This window comes from Chelonoidis abingdonii, chromosome 9 (genome assembly GCF_003597395.2).
Source record: "Chelonoidis abingdonii isolate Lonesome George chromosome 9, CheloAbing_2.0, whole genome shotgun sequence".
Lineage (NCBI taxonomy): Eukaryota > Metazoa > Chordata > Testudines > Testudinidae > Chelonoidis > Chelonoidis abingdonii.
The window spans coordinates 7,459,707-7,479,302 of record NC_133777.1 but is presented as its reverse complement, the minus strand read 5'-3'; the positions used below and the strand labels follow the sequence as shown (position 1 = coordinate 7,479,302).

Below are 19,596 nucleotides of genomic sequence, written 5' to 3'. Positions count from 1 at the left end.
GGGGGGGAGAAGGAGGGCGTAGCTAGGGAAGTAGCCACCCAGAAGCTGCTCTTCTTGAGGCCGGTAGAGCAGCTGTGGTGCATGGCTTGAGGGCAGAAGCGAGTGTGTGTGTGTGTGTGTGTGTGTGTGTGTGTGTGTGTTGGGAACGCAGGGTCATGTCTGCCCCCCTCCCCCAAAAAAATTTCTGCCGGATTTTGTATGATTTCTTTGCAATCCTCCAGCCAGGCCAATGGGACCAAGTGTGGGGGGCAGATTCCACACCTGCCAGAGGCTTGGAGGGCTGGGCCCACCATGGGGTCACCACTGGCCCATGGGGATGGGTGCCTGCCCTGATGTTTGTTCAGGTCTCACACAAGGCCCAGGGGATTTAACCAGGTCCACGGGGTGGCTAATGTGCAGGAGCCGCCAGTTGAGAGGGTCTTGGATGCCCCTGGAAACCACCCAGCATCCAGGGGCTCGGGACAGCATCAAGGCTGCCCCACTCCCACATTTGTTGACTCAGAACCATCCCTGCTCAGTCACGTGGTGCCACTGGGCCCCCTCCCTGCACAGCAGCAGGTAGAGCTTAACCAGTCAAGTGACCTCAGAGGCTGGGCAAGCTGCGCCCCACAGGGAGAGGATGGAGCAACAGCTGGGTGCTGCAGGGAGGGGCTGCTGCTTTTTGGGAGGGGAGACTGTGTGAGGGTAAAGGGGAGGCAGGGATGCTGTAACTCAAACTGTTTGGGGGCAGCTGAACCTCTAAATTGTGCCCCCCCCCCCAACAGTTATGGGTACCATAGGCCAAGGGAAGCTAAGCCTCCCCAACCCAGGCTCGTGGCCCTGCCCATGCTCTCCCGGGAGGCCCCACCCTTGCTCCCCCTCTCCCCTGAAGCTGGTGGGGGCTCAGCTCCAGCTGGTAGCCAGGACTGGGATGGCTCAGGCCAGCTTTGTGGTCGGGCCAGTGGCCTGGTGCTGGAGCCGGTGCTTGGGCCCGTCGGCATTAGGCTAGTGCTGCGGCCATGGGGTCCTCTGGCTGCAAGGTAGTAGGGGCTGCTCAGAAGGGGTGAGGCCGGCAGGCTGGCCTCCCTACAGGGGGGCGTTCACCTGCTGCCCATCAGCCTCATGTCTCTCTGAGGACTCGGTGGCAGGATCTGGTGGTGTTTACTAGCTGGTGCAAAGTTGACTCTCCTTTTTGGTTACAAATTTTATTTTTTTGCTGTTTTCTCACATGGTTTGGCTTGTGCCCAAAACAGTGACCCCTAAGCCTGCAGTGGGCGCTACATGCCAGCAGCCATGGGGCCCTCTGACATAGGGAGCACTTTGTTCATTTTCAGTGATTTCTCAACCCTTTCTCTCTCCCTGGTAAGGTGAAGCTGGAAGGGTGCCTCCCAGCAGTGCAAGGGAACCAGACTTGGGTTATTCAGAGCACCCCCTGCGCTGGCTGGGGCATGGGGGAGTTCACCAGGTCAGTTTTTATGTTTGAACCAGGCAATGTGAATTTAAATATCCAAACCAAATCATTTGGACTCTACCAACCCCCACCCCCATCTGAATTTTCTTCCCCAAGCGGCTAACGAGCAAGAGATCCTGAGCTAAAGTATCTGTCTGGGTTCAGTAAAGGAGTGTGAGCTCCCTGGGCTCTTGATAGCTCGCTCGTTGCCATGCCAACCCACCTGCATGCTACAGATATTTTCATCCCTTTTGACTGTGTGGCTGTTGTGCCTAGATCTCCTGTGCTCCTGGAGATGCCATACTGGGAGCTGTGCACAGATGGGGCTGGAATTTTTTTCCCCCCCTCAGCCGTTTCTGGGAGTGGAGAACATTTTGAATGTTTTTTAGCGTGTGTGTTCGTCACGTCTCAGCAGTGACGTAAGCGTGGCTTGTGTAACATTGGAGTGGGTCTGGTCGGCCTCTGTTGTACAGTTCAGGGGAAGCCTCTGCTTCTGGTGAGCATGTGCCTTCCGTTTAGTTCCGGTTCTCTGCTAAACTGAAAGTGCAGGTTGTGTGTTGGAGCAGGTTGAATGGGAACTCTGTGAGGAGGTCAGTGTGGTCCAGTGCTGGACTGGGAATCGGGACGTCTGTCTTCTATTCCTGCCTCTGCCACTGACCTTCTGTGTGACCTTGGGCAAGTCACTTCCTCTTTTTGTGGCTCTTTCCCCCCTCCCGCCTTCTTTCTCTTGAGACTGTAGGCAATGTGAGGTATAGTGTGTGTGTGTGTGTGTGTTTGTGTGTCTGTGCGTGCAAAGTGCCTAGTGCAGTGGGGCCCTGATCTCAGCTGGAGCATGTAGGCCCCTGTAATACCAATACTCTCAGCTACAGACTAGCCTGAGACCCACTATGCCCACTTGATTTGGGACATAAACCAGGACTGAAACCTACCTGTCAGGAGGCAAAAGGCCACGGACTGTGAGCTCCCTTGGCCACCCAGTTGCCTCACTGGGGAAATATCAAATTGTGCTTTCCTTGGTGTTTCTTTCTGAGCAGCCCGTCTGTAGGAACCTTCCTTGCCCTGGCTAATGCAGAGACCTCTTGGGTCTGCTGGGAAGGTGTTGAGGGGGCGAGGTGAAATCCTGCTTGGGCAGATTCCTGCTCACCCCATCTGCTTCTCTCAGCATGTGTGTCCCCGGCAGTCATTTCAAACAGGGTGTCCATTTATGGGAATGGGAATGCCAGGAAGTCTCCAGGCTGGTGACTCGGGGCATGTGTGCATATGCTTCGCTGCCGTATCTTGTAGACCATTCAGCAGGAAAGAGGTTAACTGGAGAGCAACAGGCAAAGTGCGTGATTCCAATGCCAGACTCCACTTTGAGGTGCATAACAGCTGAAAGCTGTGTGCTTGACGTGAGGATCTCCATATAAGGCCAAGACAGCTGCAGATACAGCCTGTTCTAACACCCGTGGCTGAGCCCTCTTGAGAAGAATGCTCCCATCCCCAGCAGGCTTCGCCTGTAGCCCAGCGCTGTACAGTTGGGAACCTGGCTGACGCTGAACCCAGGCCGGCATCCAGGGTGTTGGGTCATCGTTCCACATCTGACCGATCCTGAGAGGATTGAGGTGAAGGGGGTGTAGTGTCTGTGACCTACATTCTCCCATTTCAGAGCACTGTCCCTGTTGTACAGACGGGGGATCTGAGGCGCAGAGGTTGTCTTGCCCCAGGCCGTCGAGTTGGCAGAAGACTTGGGAAGGGAGCCTGGCTCCCAGTCCTGTGCTCAGGTCACCTCTCTGCCTGCTGGTGTGGGTCTCGCTGGAAAGGGGTTTAGCCCTGCTCTGTGTATGGACTTGCTGTCTTGTGAAAGTGAATGTGGGCTCTCCTTAAAGGTGACCCCTGGCTGGGCTCGGTCCTCCCAGGTTCTCTTCTCCCCTTTCACACCTGCACCCCCAAATACTAAACGTTAAAAATATCCCTTTTCTCCTGGAGAGTGAGCCTGAAATTATTCTTACTTTTGCTTTTACCTCCTGGCTGAGGCCCTTGGAAATCTGCTGCTGGGGCCCCGGATGCAGAGACCAGCGTGCACATAGCCAGCGTTTGCCTCTGTTCTTTAGCACCACTCATCTGCTCCCTCAGAAGCCATCACCTTCCCACTGTTAATTTAGGCCATGATCCTGGCATGGGCCCACACAGAGATACCTTGCATCCATGTAGAGCAATTTGCAGGATCAGGGCTGAAATTTAACACGGGCATGTTGTTCTGTGATGGACAAGCAGCTCGGAGGTCAGGGCGGAGGAGAGGCAGGCAGGACTCTGGGCACTAGTACAGATTTTCTGAGCCTGGAAGGTGGGACCTGATCTCCCATCAAACTGGGCCACCACTTTTGTAGGCACAACTTTGTACCAGAGTGACTTTCCCCCGGGGTTTTGTATTGATAGTGACCTGCTGTGGGAATGGTCAATAAACGGTGAGTGTAATTCGCTGCGGGTACACAACTGTAACTGCAAAAGCAAAGGCTGGGTTTGCAGTTCAGAGCCTTGGTGTCCCGTGCCTCAGTTTCCCTGTCTAAAATGAGGATAATGCCACTTCACAGAGGGCGTGAACATTCTGAGTGTCTGGAGGGCACCTGGAGCTAGTGGGATGGACAAGCACTGTTGGTAAAGGCCATACCAAAACGGGCCCCAATCCGTAGTACTTCTGGATCTCCACTTCCTGATGCACAAATCAAGGCTCTTTGCTTGCTCCCTTGCCTGTCCCAGGCGGGCATGGAATAGTAATACATGGGGCTGCAGGGAATGACACAGCAGCAAGGCTGATGGGGATTTGCTCAGGGCCTCCACCTTGGTGTACCAGAGAGGACAGTGCACTTCCTCGCTCCCAGTAATAACTTTTTGATAGGCTCATGTGAAGCCCAAACAAGTTGTAGTCTGTCCATTGACTTCACTGATCTGTGGTCAGACGCATGGTGACTGGCTCGTTGCTGGAAATGCTAGGTTCCTCACTAAAGATGTGGGATAAATTTCAGAGTATCATGCCAAACGTACTGTACTTGCTTCCCTGCTAAAGGAGAGGGCCTGGCCTCGCACTTGGGAGACCTAGGCTCCCTGTGTGACCCTCAGCAAGTCACTTAATTTCTCTGTGCCTCAGTTTCCCCATCTGTACAATGGGGATAATAGCCCTGCTTCTGCCTCACAGGGGTATCGTGAGGATAAATACAGTAAAGATTGCGAGGCACTCAGATTCTGCAGTAGTGCATGCCCTTGGAATGGATCTAGACTGAACCCTACAGAAGGATTTAAATTCCTGGGAACACTAGTTTAGGAGTTGATGGGGGAGAGGATGTCTTAGGTTGGTGCTGCTGAAAGGAGAGGATAAGAGAACAGGGAGTAGTGACCATATTTCATAGGCCAAATCACTTGGCTGTGGTACGAGAGAGCAGCTGCCTGTGCTCATTGCAGGTGGGGAATGAGATCTGGGAGGGGCAGGGTGGCTAGCTTTAATTATGTGGGAAGGAGTGGGGAGATGGTGATTTCCCTTCCCACTTGATGAATCTTTGGATGACTGCTACAGTCCATTCTTTTGTTGAGCCAGCTAAGGTCACTTTGAAGAGGCTTTTGTCTAATGAATAAATCCAGGCTGCTAAGCCTGTTAGATGATCTATAAGAATGTAATAAAATCTGCCCAATAGAGAGTACTGGTTCCATTGTAGCTATATTGATAGCATTGTGTCTAGTGGCAGGCAGTATGAAGTGCTCATTGAGCTGTGCCATTGTCCTGCTGCTGATCACATGGCATCGTGGAGGATTTCATTGCAAGGGCAACACAAAGCCCGTTGAGGTTTCCGCAAGGGCGGCAAAATGACCAATTCCTTCAACACAACTAGGTTGCAGCTGTGCTATACAGAGTACAGTGCTTAGATCTCACACGCTGGATTGAAATCCCTGATTTTAATTGTGAATTAAATCAGCAAGCAGGAAATCTTGATTTAAGTCGTCAGTTTTAATCTTGGTTTTGCAGTTGTACTTTTTTTTTTAAATAACTAAAAAAGAGGTGAAAGGTGGCTTATATAACTTGGTACTTCATTTTTACTAACTACTAGGGTACACTCTATCTATAAACATCTATTTAAGCAATTATATAGCTAAACACATGTGAACAGCAAGAATCTGAATAAATACTCTTTTGTTAGAAAATGGTGAATGATGCATTTCTTATTTACTTGATTGACTTCTTTTGTTGTGATTTGTGTCCAGCTGTACTTGGATGGAAACTGCTGTTTTTGTGCATTTTAATTTAATTCCATTTTAATTTTTTTAAAATAAAAAGTATCTTTAAATGTGCTGGATACATGTTTGTTTGTTTTTTGTTTTGTTTTGTTTTAAATAAGTTTATTGAAACATACAAGTAAGTTTTTAAATGGAAAACATGTTTTTCATTTAAAACTCATCTATTAAACAAAGGAAGCTTCTTTAGTTAGTGAATTGGACTTATTGTTCACCATGTCCTTCAGGATTTTAGAACTAGTAGATCTCATGCTCTCTCACCTTGTTTTTATTCAAAGGTTGGAAGAGGAAAGCAAACTTTCCAGCTTTTTCAGCTCCCCTTTGGTTTCTCAAATTTGAATGACCTAATCACTGAACTGAACTTGTTGAGCAAACTGAAATGAAGAAAGTATTCTCTCTGCACTTGTGGAAGAGGCTACTGCTGTCAAAAGCTAGTTTAGCACATCAACAAACCCAGATTCCATGTGCTGAGCCAGTGACTTTCACCAGTTCAATGGTTAGGCTTTCTTTAAAATTCTAGCAACAAGCACGTCGGGCTTGAATGTTGTTTTGGTATTTACTTGGTTATTTTAATAGATTAGTAAATTTAGGCTTTAAAATAGGTTGTTTATAATCTCAAATTTAATTGTTAATTGGTTTATTTTTTACAAAGAAAATATATTTAACTTAAATGAAAAAATAAGATTTTTTTTTAAACTAAATTGATTTTTTTATCCCCTCTGCCTTCTTACTATCAAGGTTTATGGAAGACATCCAAAAAGACACTGGTGCCAGATCTATCACTCTGGGCTTTTTGGTTTTATTTCTCCTCCCCAGGCTTCGTCTGTTTCTAGTGAGTTTCTCTTGGATCTATGTTTTTTGCATAGGAGGTTGGGTTATACTTTGTTAGAAGCCCTTTAGTTCAGTTGCATAACTATATCTCCTTTTGGATAAAAGCATAGGACTTGGAGCTAAGAGATCTAGTTTCTATTTACCACTGGTTTTCTGGATTTGGGAAAGTCACTTACTTAACCTCTCCAGGTATGTCTGTGCTAAACAATAAGCTTGGGTCTGTGGGACCCAGACATGTGAATTCAGTGGGTTTGTTTACATTATAGCGTAAGACCAGGATTAATAGAACTCAAGTTAGCAGACACTGGGTTTGTTAACCTAGGGCATGAGCATCTATACTCATTTGTAACCCCTATAAAATCAGGACATCTGGTCACCCTAGTGCTGATGCATCCGTACTGCACTGCACAGACCTCCAGACTTGAGTCTGCCGCTTGACCTGCATCTGCACTGTAGAATGGCAGGGTTTGGACCTGAGTCACAGAGGGACTCCCTCCTCGCTCTCCCCCCTGCAGGGTCCTGAGTGCTTGCTGATCCGATTCAGACTGATTTGTGTGTGGACAGAAGTGGGGCTTGGGCTCAAAGCTGAGTCTGAGCCCAGGTTTAGTGTGCAGTGTAGACATACTCTCTGTCGCTTGTTTTTCCCCACTGGTAAGGTGGGGAGGATACTGTCCCATAAGAATGCTGTGAGGCTTAATTAGTGTGCATAAAGGACAGTGAGCTCCTCAGTTGGAAGCTGCTATAGAAAGGCAAATTAATATTCCTTTCTCTTCCTCTTCCTGAATGAATAGAGTCAGAGTTTCAGGCTAGAAGGTACCCACCAGGTCATCTCATCTGACCTCCAGCATAGCACAGGCTACCAAAAATACCTCTGCTGGAGATGCAGGATTCTGGTTGTCATGGAAAACAGAAATCCTGGTTGCTTGTGGCCATTAATGATCTTGTAGCCTTTTAATGAAGCGCTCCTAGAAGCTGGCTCTAGTGCTGTGTCCTTGCTGCAGTACCTATGCCATGGTCACCAGCACACTGAAGTACTGCAGTGCGACCTGTCTGGAGTTCTCTTGAATACCACACGGGAAGTTTGGCTAGCGTAGACTATAGTGGCTCAGTTACAGTGGTGTTGCAATGGCTGCCAGTTTTGTTTTCAGTGTAGTTCAGGGCATTGTTTACTTTATAAAGCCCTGCTTGGTTTGGGTCCTGGGTAACATCAGAGATGGCCTCTGGTCCAACTCACCCTCCCAGTGGGCAAGGGCAGCCAGTGCACTGTAGCTACCAGTCTCCAGGTTTGAATTCTGGAGGCAGAGTGTTAGCTGGGAGCCTTCTGCCCTGGGATTCACTTTGCCTTTTGATCTGGCAAAGCTGGTGGGGTTGATCTATGAGATCTGTCGTCTCGTTTAGGCTGGTGCTGAATTTTGTTCCTGGGCTGGAGAGTTTGGACTGACACTAGCTTTTGTCAGGTTTTGTAGCTCTTACCGACTTGGGCATGAACCCATAGTGCTTTGATGGGCACGTGCTGTGTAGAGAATCATAGTCTTGTTACTGCCGTTCCTCCTGCATTGGGTTCACTTCCTGTCCAAAATGTCAGCATAGCACTGCTGTTAAACAGCCAATGCTTTGTACTCCCAAGGTGGCTGCATTTCAGCAATGGCTGAACGGATGGAGCCCTTGGTAAAATTTGTGGATCATTTTGCAGACCATTGGAGAGCCTTCAGAATGAGAATCTCTCTGTAACTTTATTTTTCATGAATATTTTATTTTTGAAAATTTTGACATTCGACATCAAATATTTGAATACTAAAATGATGTGAATTTTTCTACCGTTTGTTGCCTTGGCTGTTTCAGAAATGTAGAGCAGAGTAAGAAACCCTCCAATCATGATCGTTTTTAAGGAAAGCCTGTACCATGGACTCTATCCCAGCAAAGTTGTACAGCATTAAGGCCATCCTTCTGGTGTGAGATTGCAGTGGGCACCAAGCCTCGATCCTTCCGAGCAGTGTGGCTGGGCACTAAGGGAACCAGTGTGGCATGGGAGGTGCAGAAATGAAATTTATGATTCTTGGCAGAAAATAAAAAGCCCCTTTTGTTTGTCTTCAGCTCCCTCCCCTCATCGCTCCTTTTAAATGTTGTGTTCCAGATTTAATCATCCCAGTTATGTAAGAGAGCTTGGCTGCTGCAGAGGGCTGGAACGTGTCGGAACGAACACACACAGTGCCGTGGCACCTACTCGGAGCAGATCTAGGAACATGGACTCAGACAAGCCCCTGGTGTGCTCTATGCTAGAGCTCCTGCTGCTGCTACCATGGTCAGAGCTGTGCTGCTGTTGGCAATAGTGGCAGAAGTTCAAGGAGAAAGACCAGTGCGAGCCAGGGCAAGAGCTTGAGACAGCCGCTGATGGCTACTAGACAAGTGTTTTAAGCCCCAGAAGTCCCCAAAGCATTCATAATCCCATGTCCTCCTCTGGCCTCCATCTCAAAAATGTACAGAATTCAGGGTCTGACACAGATGAATCCTGTTTATTTGTTGGACCAGCCCTCTGTGTCCTTGCAGGATCCCACAGATTAAACACAACACAGTCAATGTCTCTTCCTCTTTCAGTGTGTCTCTCTCCCTATAATACCTTGCTGGCTGGCTGTGACTTCTCTCTTCCACTATGGATCTCAAAAGGGTTCCTTTCTTTCCCTTGTTCCCTTCTTTCTCCCCTCCCTCCCCCCCACGGCTTTATTTACTCACACACTGTGAGGAAGCAAGGATTGGAAATGGGACATGGAGCATTTGGAATCCAGTGGCCATAAGTAATTCAAAGGCCTAATTGAAATTAATTGGTGGGTCTCAGCCCAGTTCCCACGGGACAGGTGCCCATTTTAACTGGTGCCTATGCTGGGAGTGTTTTTTTTAACACCCTTGGCAGTTTCCCTAGGGAGGCAGAGGAGAGGATAAATTAGAGGCTGAACCTGGCCCCAAGATGCTCACTCGGGGTCAGGGCTGAGGCAGTGTAGAAGAAGCATGTGTTGGTGTTCCCCGTGGTACCTGCTGTGTGGGTAAGATTGGGCTGTAGCCCCAAGGGCTGTCTGGCCGGTGCCCTTCACCGCTGCTGAGTTCTTGGGGGAGCATCGAGTTCTGGAGAGCTGTACATTTGAAGGGTGGCCTAGAGCAAAACTTGTCTTGAGCTTCCTTGCCACAGCGCTCCTTGCCCTACCCTTGTTCAGCCTCCCACCTTGCTGTCTCCTTGTCAGTCCCTGGGCAGGCGGAATTGTGGTCACTGCCTGTATCTCATGGTGGTCCAATGGGCCCTTTCCTGTGGTGTTACATAGTGGTTCGTACGGACTTTGAACTGGCAGCTTCCGAATTCTGAGCTGGGCCCGTTGCTCTGCAGCTTGCGGCTTCCCAGTGAACTGAGCAGCTGCACCAGCCACTAAAAGCCCTTAAACACCAGGATGTTAAAAATTGAAGGCAGTCTGGCACGGGTGCTTGTTGGAATTCCAGAGTCTTTCCTGGGGTGTCAATGCACTGTCCTGTGTTGCTCTTCTGTTGTTTGAGTAGGGATGGGCACCTGGGTTTGATTCAGACTGGCACTACCCCCTGCTCCACCACGAACCTTTCCTCCCACCACCGCCTCAAACTCAGACTGAGTCGCTGAGTGCTGAAGAAGTTCAGGTGTGCCTCCACCCTACCTAGCTTGTTGCTGGAGAGGCTGTTCTCTTAATTGACAGACCTGTGAGGTCAGGCTGATCCTTGAGACTGAAACTGCAGATCTTTGGGTGTTCCACCCATTCATTGCAAAGTGTTACTTGGTCCTCTTCCTTCAAGTGTGCATTAATTTGCAGTGGTGACTGCAAAGGCTCCCTGACTGTGCGCTCATTGACAGCAAAACTAGACAAGAAGGCAGCTTTCCACCCTCATCTCAGACTGCAGCTTGGGAACTCAGCAGTCCCTAAGGGGATTGTTGCCACTGAGGGACGGACTGTTCTATCTGAAGGCAGCTGGACATCCAGGAGCAGTGGCCCAGGGTGATGGTTGTACTGTGCCAGGCCTGAACTTGGGCTGAGTTACATAGCGTCTCTGCTTAAGGTTCAGCTCTGTAAGGTGTCTAATGGCTTGGGTCTGCTCCTGTTGACTGCAGTGGTGCAGGCTGAGCCCGGAGTACTGTCGTAAGTCTTACTGGATCTGGACAGCGGATTAGTCTCGCTGTTGTCCAGCTGGCTTGTAGAGAATCCTCTGTAGGGTGACTGGGTATTAGTTTTGTGTGTGTGGGCAGATAGTGAAGCTGCTTTGTTTAATTTCCTGTGGAGCACAGAAATCGGAACACTTTATATTTTCCCGTCGGCTCTGACGTTGAACTGTTCACTGCATTGTAAAAGATGGAACCTCATCAGGAAATGATTCAGAACTTGCACAAGAGAGGCGGGAGGTGGGGGGGAGAGACTAACGTCTTCTCTCTGGTGCTGCTGGTATGCCTTTCTCTATGAAAGGTCTCTGGGGTCTAATCCAAGTTTGCTTGGAAGACTCGATAAGTTTATAGAAGTGGAAAGTCCAGCACAGTGTGTCTTGCATGTCTGGTAACCCCAGCTGGGGAGTGTATTCCATGGGCTTCGTGTTGGAATCAGGCTGCACGCTGTGGGCGTGTGTGTATAAATACTGGTCTGTCAGTACTAGGGAAACTCTAATCCAATTCCTCCTTGGCTCTTACTCCAGTGATGCTACAAGCATCTAGATCCAATTGCTCATACTGTGCGCTTGCTTTCCTGCGCCCTCCCTCGGCTCCAGCGTGTGATAAACTGACAGAGTGTGCTTGCCGTTTTCACTGGATGGCAGCGGCCCTGCACAGTGACTGTGGCTTTGCTCCCTGCTTCAGCAGAGAGGACATCGCTAAGCCCTGTCTCTCCATCTCCCACCTCTTCAAGCTTCCTTGAGGCATAGTGCAGTCGCTCCATGCATGGACTCCTGTTCAGATCAGGGCAGGGAGAGTTGCACGTGTGGAGCCGGGATTGACTCAGGCCCAGAACATACAGGGTAGGAGCTGATACTCCACCTTTCTTGTCCATCATAGGGGTGGAATGAGGAGGATCACAGGCATTGAAGAGCAAGTTGAGATTGGCGCATCGGCCTTGGCGCGTGACTGCTAGTTAGGGGCTGGACCCTAAGGGTTCCACTGACTGCAGCAAGCTTGGGATCTGGCCCCCAGTGAATATATGCATGTGTAGCTTTTTATAACATGTCTGAAGGGTTATCTGACATTGCTGCCTTGTGATTCACTGGTATCCCTATGTTAACTCCTCCCCCCCGTATTTGTATTTATTTTCCTTTACAAAATAAAAAAAAAATGAAATGCAACTTTAGCACCGGTCCAAAGGAACGTTTTTAGTATAACTGGGCAACTCGTGCTGGGAGAGGTGCTGGGTTCCAGCTGCTAGGATCCAACTATTCCTCTGCTTCTTTGCTGATACTGGAGCCCAGTTAGTGCCAGTTGTGATGGTGCAGACACCTACCTTGTAGGAAGTGAAGGGAGAACCTCCCACAGTCCTGTGAAAAACCACCAGAGAGTAATACCTTCCAGTTACTACCCACCAAGCCCGCATCCTGCAGGTGAAATGCATGATCTCAGGGGCTTCAAACTCTTCCAGAATGGGCCCCACATTTCAGTAGAGAGGGTTTAGCAGCTACCTACCTTCTCATTCACAATCATGGCCCTGCCACCCCTCCCTGGCATCCTGGTGGTAACTGCAGCATTGGCCTTGACATCTAATGTATCTGCAGCTTCCTTAAGTGCAGTCTAGGAGGTGGAGATAAGAAAGAGGGGCCAGCACTCTGCAAACAACCAGCACGTCCTCTGCAGTCCACAGTTCAGGAACCTCTGCGCTATCCAGAAGCTTCTCTTTCTGTACCCTATGGTACAGTTGCTAGCAATGAACAAAGCCACCGTGGCCCTCTCTGTGGAAAGTCAGGTTCCTGTAGAACGATGGTCCCCAGCGTGGTCCCTGTGGGCACCGGGGCATCTATGTGCGCCCGCATACTGGGTGGTGGACAAGCATCCGCCGAAATGCAGCGTCACCAAGAGGTGTTGCTGCCGAAAAGCGGCGTCACCAATGCTGTCTCGGTGGCATTTTGCGGATTCTTGTCCGCTGGCCGCGGTCCTTGGTGGCTTGTCGTCCGGCACCCGGAAAAAGTTGGGGACCACTGCTGTAGAAGGTGCTTTTCTGCTTGTACTGTGTGTGTGTGTGTATTTCATTTTGTGGTATGTGCACTTATCCTAGCCCGCAAGTCTGAAGGTAGGTAAGTAACTCCTGGGTTAGGCGCTTGGTGCCCCACGTTCATCTGCTCCCAGGAGGAGGGTAAAATTCCGGGGAGGGTTACTGACAATTGGGAAAAGCCTGCAAGGGCTGGTTATTTTCTGGGAAGTTGTCACATGTCTTGTGTTCCTGTTTCCTATATGGTTTTCCCTTTCCTCTCACCCCGTCATGCACGGATCTGCTCTGCTAGTTGCGTGGCACCGACATCTCCATGTTCAGCTGGATTGCCTCCAGGTTAAATAAAGCCCATTCCAGGGTTCTCCTCCCTCCTATGTCTGTTGGACGTACCACTGGTTTGGTTTGGAGAGTCAGTGTTTCACGCCAAGGAGACTGCTTGTTCCTGGCTCCAGGTTCCCTGAGCTGGTACAGGTTGACCCATCAGATGTTTACTTTTGCCACTTTTTGCTGAAGAGAGTCCTTTTGCCTGGTTCATTCCTCCACTGCTTTCTCTTGGGGTGTTCTTTGTTTGCTGAGACCCCGTGGATCAGATTATACAGCAGCAGTGGAAGGGCGGTGCCCACACTTGCTCAAGGTATGTGCTTGTTTGCACTTTGGGTGTGAGACCATGTGATCCCCCTCACCTTTGCCCTGTACCTTTCGGCTTCAGCTCCTTCCAAATGGCTGCTGATGCTTGGGGCTGGGTTGAGGGGACAGCTGGCTGTGTGAAATCCTAGCTGCATCAGCAGAGAGCTCCCTCAGTGCTGCAAACTCCATTGTTTAGCAGAGGCACTTTCCAAGTCCATGTCCTCACTCTGGCCTCATCCATTGTAACAACATTTAGTAGGTTAGGTCTCTGGGGTCGCTAGCCCACTCCCATAAGAGTGGCCACACTGGGTCAGACCAATGGTCCAGGTAGCCCGTCTTCCGACAGTGGCCAGTGCCAGGCTATGGACACCTAGAGATGGGGTTGCATCCCTGCCCATCTTGGCTAATGGCCATTGATAGACCTATCCTCTAAGTTGAGTGGGATGCGCTGTTGCTGGTGAAAGGATGGGCGAGAGGACAAACCATGCCGTATAACTGGTGTTTTTGCAGCACTGTCCTCGTTGGGTGCCGACACAGCCTCAGCCCTGCTAATTGGCCCAGCACGTATTCTGGTGAGTGTGGATATTTCCTTGTGTGACTGGCGAAGGGGAGCAAGGAGTAGGAATAAAAACTGCAGGCTACCTCCTGTCCTGTCCCCTTTGAGTAAATGTGCCAGGGCTCTGTTACCTGAAACTCCTCCCAGGAAACTGCAGGGTGTGTCTGCACTGCAGTGGAAGCCCAGGGGTGGTGGAACTTGAGTCACTGGACCCTGGATTGGAGAACGCAGGGCTAGGGCAGCTCCACTGATTACTGACCCTAGGTTGAGAATTTTTGAACCTGGGCCCCAATCCAGGGCTCCAGCATCCACACCGCAGCGTGAAGGCCTGAGTCCAACCAACCGTATCTCAGGCTTCCTGGTGCCCTCCTGTAATATGGCCGTTTTTGCCCTTAGTGGGAAAATGTGACTGGTCACACCACGCGTCACAGGAAGTTTGAGCAGCCTGCCCAGGCATCCTGCTGAGCTGTCACTTAGGCCCATGTGCTCCCAGCAGCATGGAGGAGTCGCCATTTGAAGGCCTTGTCTCACTTGTGCTTTCGCTCTCCTTTAAGGAGGACAGAGGATAGCAGCGTAAGAGAATCAGTGGCCCTGAGTGTCCTTTGTGTTGGTAAATAACCAGATTCTTCGGGAGCAAGTCTGAGCCCCTCTTTCAGTTGGCCTGGCTTTGGTCCCTGGCATGGTCAGGGCAGGGAGCAGGACTGAATTTACACAACAGTCCAGAGGAGTGAAAGCTCAGGCTTTGCCACAGACAAGTGAAGCGATGGTGTGTCTAGGACTCCTGTTGGAGTTAGTGAAAGTCCCACCCCTCAGCTACCAGAAAGCTGGGTTTTATTTTTGTATAAGACAGAAAATCCTTTTAGGGATCGACTTCCTTGCTGCTTCAAATGGCAAATGCCAGCCTTTGCTTTCTGAAACATGATGTAACTGGTCCATCCAGCCCCCCTCTTCCATCATTCCCTGCAGATCTCAAAGTGATTCACAAACATCAGGCCCAAGGATTTCAAAAGGGACTCGTGATTTTTAGGCATCTCTGATTTTTGGCTGTGTAACTTGAGATGCCCTTCCGGGGGCCTGATTCTCAGAAAGTGGTGGTCACCTGACCTTTGGAAATCAGGACCTTTTAATGTGTCCAAGGCTTAGCCCCTCCGTATTATTGCGCTCAGAATCACTGGTCACTTAATAATCTTGCCTGAACTCCTCTATGTTCTGTCCCTTCCCCCTCCCTTTTGTCTGTCTTGTTTGTTATTATTTGTATTTCTGTAGCTGGGCTGCATTGTACTAGCTGCTGTATAAACACACAACAAGGAGGGCAGGGACCATCTCTTACCCTGTGTTTGTACCGCACCTAGCACAGTTGTTCTTGGTTGGCCCTTAGGCTCTATCATCAGAAACACCGTTAAGTCTCTCAGCGTTTTTGTGAGATAGAGAAACATTTTCCACATTCTACAGCTGCATAAACTTAGGGACAGTCTGGTTAAGTAACTTGCCCAAGGTCGCGGTTAGCCTATGGCAGAGTTGGGACCAGCTCCCGGGAATCCTGATTCCCACCCCCTTGCACTAACCACTAGTCCATCATTCCTCACTTATTATTTTTTTAACTGCATAGGCAGCTCTTGAAGATGCTTCAGTGGCATCTGTGTTCGTTTCCATGGCAAAGCACTCTACAGTGGTTGCCAAAAATAATTCTCCTTGCCAGCCTCGCTATCTGCAGGAGGAAGTGTCAGAGAAACTGGTTTGGATGCTTTCTCTGTGCCCTCTTTCTCTTCCTCTTCATAGTATTCGAAACGTGTAGGCTTCTGTTCCGCTCGCCTTACTATTTTCACGGCCAGAGTTTAGGCGGTGCCAGGGAGAGGAGGATATGGGCCCCAAGAGAGAGGTTTGAATGCTGCCCCAAAGGAGGGGTTGAAGGCTGGCCCAAATGGATGCTGGTGCTGAGATCAGTCCATTGTAGAGCTGTTTTGGGAACGCTCCTTGTTGCAATGTGCTGGTGGTCCCAGTATCTGGTGCGGGGAGGACTCCATGGGCCAAGGCAGGCTTTTCGTGGGCAGCCAAGTCAGGTTAGCTGATCCAAGAATATTAGGGTCCTAGAGGAAGTGGAGTTTCAAAGGGCTCTGTGTGGGAGGGCTGCTGCCAGTTGAAGCAGTTGGAGGTGGTGACAGAGCGAAGGAGTAGGAGAGACCGGCCGCGCTGGAGGTGACACTCTAATCGGATGAGAAGGAATGACTGCTCCAGATGGACCTGTCAGCTTCAATGAGCTCTGACACCATTCCCACTCCCTGTCTCACTTTCTCTCGGCTTCTTTTCCTCTCCCCCTTGCCTGATTCACTTCCATGTTCTTTTGCTTCCCCCTTCCCGGCTTGGATCCTCTCTGGCTTTTTCAAGTAACCCCCGGGCCCTAGGCTGGGTGCTGCCTTAAAGGGTCAGTTACCCACTTCCTTATGCCCTTGTTTTGAGGCCAGCGTTTGCGGATTAGAGGGGGAGGCGCTAGGTCTTTGCAGCCCATGTGGAAGGGAGAAGGCAGAGCTGGACTCTTAAGCTGTGTTTATACTTGTGGCAGCATGTAGAATTCAGGCACTGTATGTGTGGCTACATGCAGCAGTGAAAGGCTCTGGTAGCAGGGAAGGTTTCCGGCAGGAGGGGAGCTGGTGCCAGAGCCTTTCCCCACTGCCAGAGCCTTTCACGGCAGCAGGAGAAGGCTCTGTCAGTGGATGCTACACTGCTATTTTAGCAGTGTAGACACGGGCGGCACAGCTTGGGCATGTAGAGAGCTGTGTAGGGGGTGTACCCTGGGGTTCAGGCATGTTGGCCACTTTGTTCATCCAAGTCAAGTACACTGCTATTTATACCCAGGCTGTCCTGGGCATCCGCACGCTACCTGCTGCCGGACATGTACCCTAGGGCTTGAACGGTTCTGCAGCAAGGGGCGTCATAGGGCAGCAGTGCGCCACGCTGTGGATTACGATGCCCTCCAGCTAGCGCGTATTTTATGTCTGGAGCCGGGTTCAAACCCAACCCTCTCTCAGTGGATTGAGGATGAATTGACTCCACTCCCGTCGCTGGATCAGGACTGTTACAAAACATTCATGCAAAAAATCCTCCCCCGCACCCAAGGACGGGCGGGATCCCGCCGTCTCTGGGGAGCATAACTAAGGGGTGCTGACGCTATAGACCTTTTCCCTGTGCTCTGGCCCTGGAGGTGGCAGAGGTGGCTGCTGCTGTGTGGGAGAATGTGCTCCAGGAATTGAAAGAGGGAACAGAGTGGCACCTTCTCCTGTGCCCTGCGGCACGTTGGCAAAGACGACGCCAGTTGTGATGTAACAGGGCCAGATCTTCCATGTTTTTCCACTGAAGTCAGGAGAGAAATTCAGATGTGCACGACCTGTCCCGTAGGCGACGTCTGCACTGTTATCTGGTGTAGCTGCAACAGCATGGGCAGTGACAGCGGAGGCATGGCTTAGCTGCGCCGAGTACAAACCTGCTTGTCCCTGCGCTGCTGCTACTCAAGCTCCCATGACTACGCTGCTGTTTGTGCTCTCACTAGCTTGATGAGAGGTAGCACGAATACGTGCTGGGAATCATACCCCGAACCTGGGAATCACACCCCTAGCTGGCAGTGTAGACTGAGCCTGAATCATTGCTGGGCACTGCTAGCACCATTATCATCCCTGGATCTCAAAGCACTTCCCGAAGATTGAAATGCATTATTCCTGTTTCACGCTTAGGGGAAACAGAGGCCCAAGTGGATGCCCACGGCCGCACAGTATGTTAGTGGCAGAGGTGGACGTAGACTCTTGGTCTCCTGAACTCCTAGCCTCCCGCTCTGGTGACAGAGTTGTGTTCTCTCCCACCCCTCGTAGAAATCATTGCCCCGGGCGGGTTTCTCTGTGGTCTGAGGAGAAGGCCTGGGTGTTCCGCAGCACCTGCTGCTCCTGCATCTGTCTGGCCTTCCCATGGCATGGCCTTGCAGGTGTTGAAGAGCCCAGGGCAGTGGAAATTCCCCTCTCCCCACCCCGCAACACAGGCTGCTGTCTCTTTAATAATCTTCCTAGGTGATGACTGTATCTTCTGTGTCTCTGACAGCAGGGAACTGAATTCCTTCGATCCCCCTGCTTCTCCCCACATGCTGTAAGAGTGGCTCAGGCACCTGCTTAAACAGCCGTGGCAGATTAATGTGGGGCCTTGAGACTGGCAGGCGCAGATGCCGGCAAACTCGATGTTTCATTAACTTTAATGGGAAAATCCTATGGAGTGTGTGCTTAGGCTTGGCTGGCTGCCCGCCCAGCCAGATGAAAAAGCAGATTTCTCCCCCCCACCCCCCAACAAGGGTCAGGTCCGGAGCAGTGTGACCTTAGCCCATGTGTCTGTGTAAGAAAAACAACACAAAATGGAGCAAGCCCAGGAGCGCAATTATGGCCATAAAGGTGGGGCATGACATGAGATCGCCCTTCCTGGTGGGGGAGAGATCCCTTCACTTCTCTAGCCCAAGCACTGACACTGAAATTAAACAGCCCCTTAGCCCAGGCCCGGTGGGCCTGAGTCAGCTGGCACGGGTCAGGTGCAGGTTTTTAATTGCAGCGTAGACATATCCACGTGCCTTGAGCATCAGCTGGGGGCACTGTGGATAGCTGAAGCCTAACTTGGCTTACTGACAGCCATGCTACAGTGCTATGTGTACTGTACAGTATTAGCTACCCCGTGGAGGGATTTGCTCACACATGACAGCATGCAGCAGCTAGAGTGTGGCTACCCTTTGGTGTAGTCCATGTGTTAACCGTGTTCTTGAGCCCTGTTAAAGCTTTGGGCCAAGATTTTTCAGTGGTGGGTTTTGGGTGCCTACCTTGAGAAGAGTGAGCTGAGCGCCCACCCTCTGAAAAGGAGGTCTCTTCTTAAGGGGATTTAAGTTGAGCGCCCAAAATCTTTCATCCCTTCTGACAATCCTTGGCCCCTGTTTTACAGGGTAGCCTTCAGACCATGTTCCACAAGGTCCCATCTGGGCTGGTCCGGGAATCGTGCTAGCGACAGCTGACTGAAAATGCTGCTGTTGTTGGCTGGATTTGGATCCCAGAGCCGGCCTGGCCGAGTCACGGGAAGTCAGAACCAGAAGCATCTGCTCAGAGCCGGGACTCTGCTCTGTCTGCACTTGTGTGTGAGATGGTTCTTTTGCCTGCCATTTGTTTTCTATTTTTGTAAAGTGGGGGCATGTCAGCCGTTGTTTCCTCCTGCAGTTTGTTTGGAGTTGGAATGATTAGGCCGGCTTTACTGGGGTGCGTGGGTATGTAATCTTTGTCCTACCAGCTGGTCACGCTGTGCTGCCGGGAAGGCCTTCTGTAACCCCCCAGTGAATGGGTATCTACACAGCAATCAGTCTGCAAAGTATCCAGGGGAGCAGGGGCCTGATATCTCTTACAAATGATACAGTCATGCAGGAATACCTTGATACCAAGGCTCGTGAGGCTTCTCGCCCTTGAGAGCAAGTCACCAATTTCCTGCTTGGTTTGTCTCCATGCACGCCTGTCCTGCTCGAGGACAGGAATCAGAGAGAGAGAGATATCTATCTCATAGAACTGGAAGGGACCCTGAAAGGTCATCAAGTCCAGCCCCCTGTCTTCACTAGCAGGACCAAGTACTGATTTTTTGCCCCAGATCCCTAAGTGGCCCTCTCAAGGATTGAACTCACAACCCTGGGTTTAGCAGGCCAGTGC

At 50.5% G+C, this 19,596-nt stretch overlaps 1 protein-coding gene across 9 annotated transcripts in view; it reads left to right on the top strand.

The window, feature by feature from the left end:
- Nucleotides 1–19,596, top strand: part of MPRIP (myosin phosphatase Rho interacting protein) — a 166,923-nt gene that overhangs the window by 61,193 nt on the left and 86,134 nt on the right. The gene's annotated exons all lie outside the window — the stretch shown is intronic.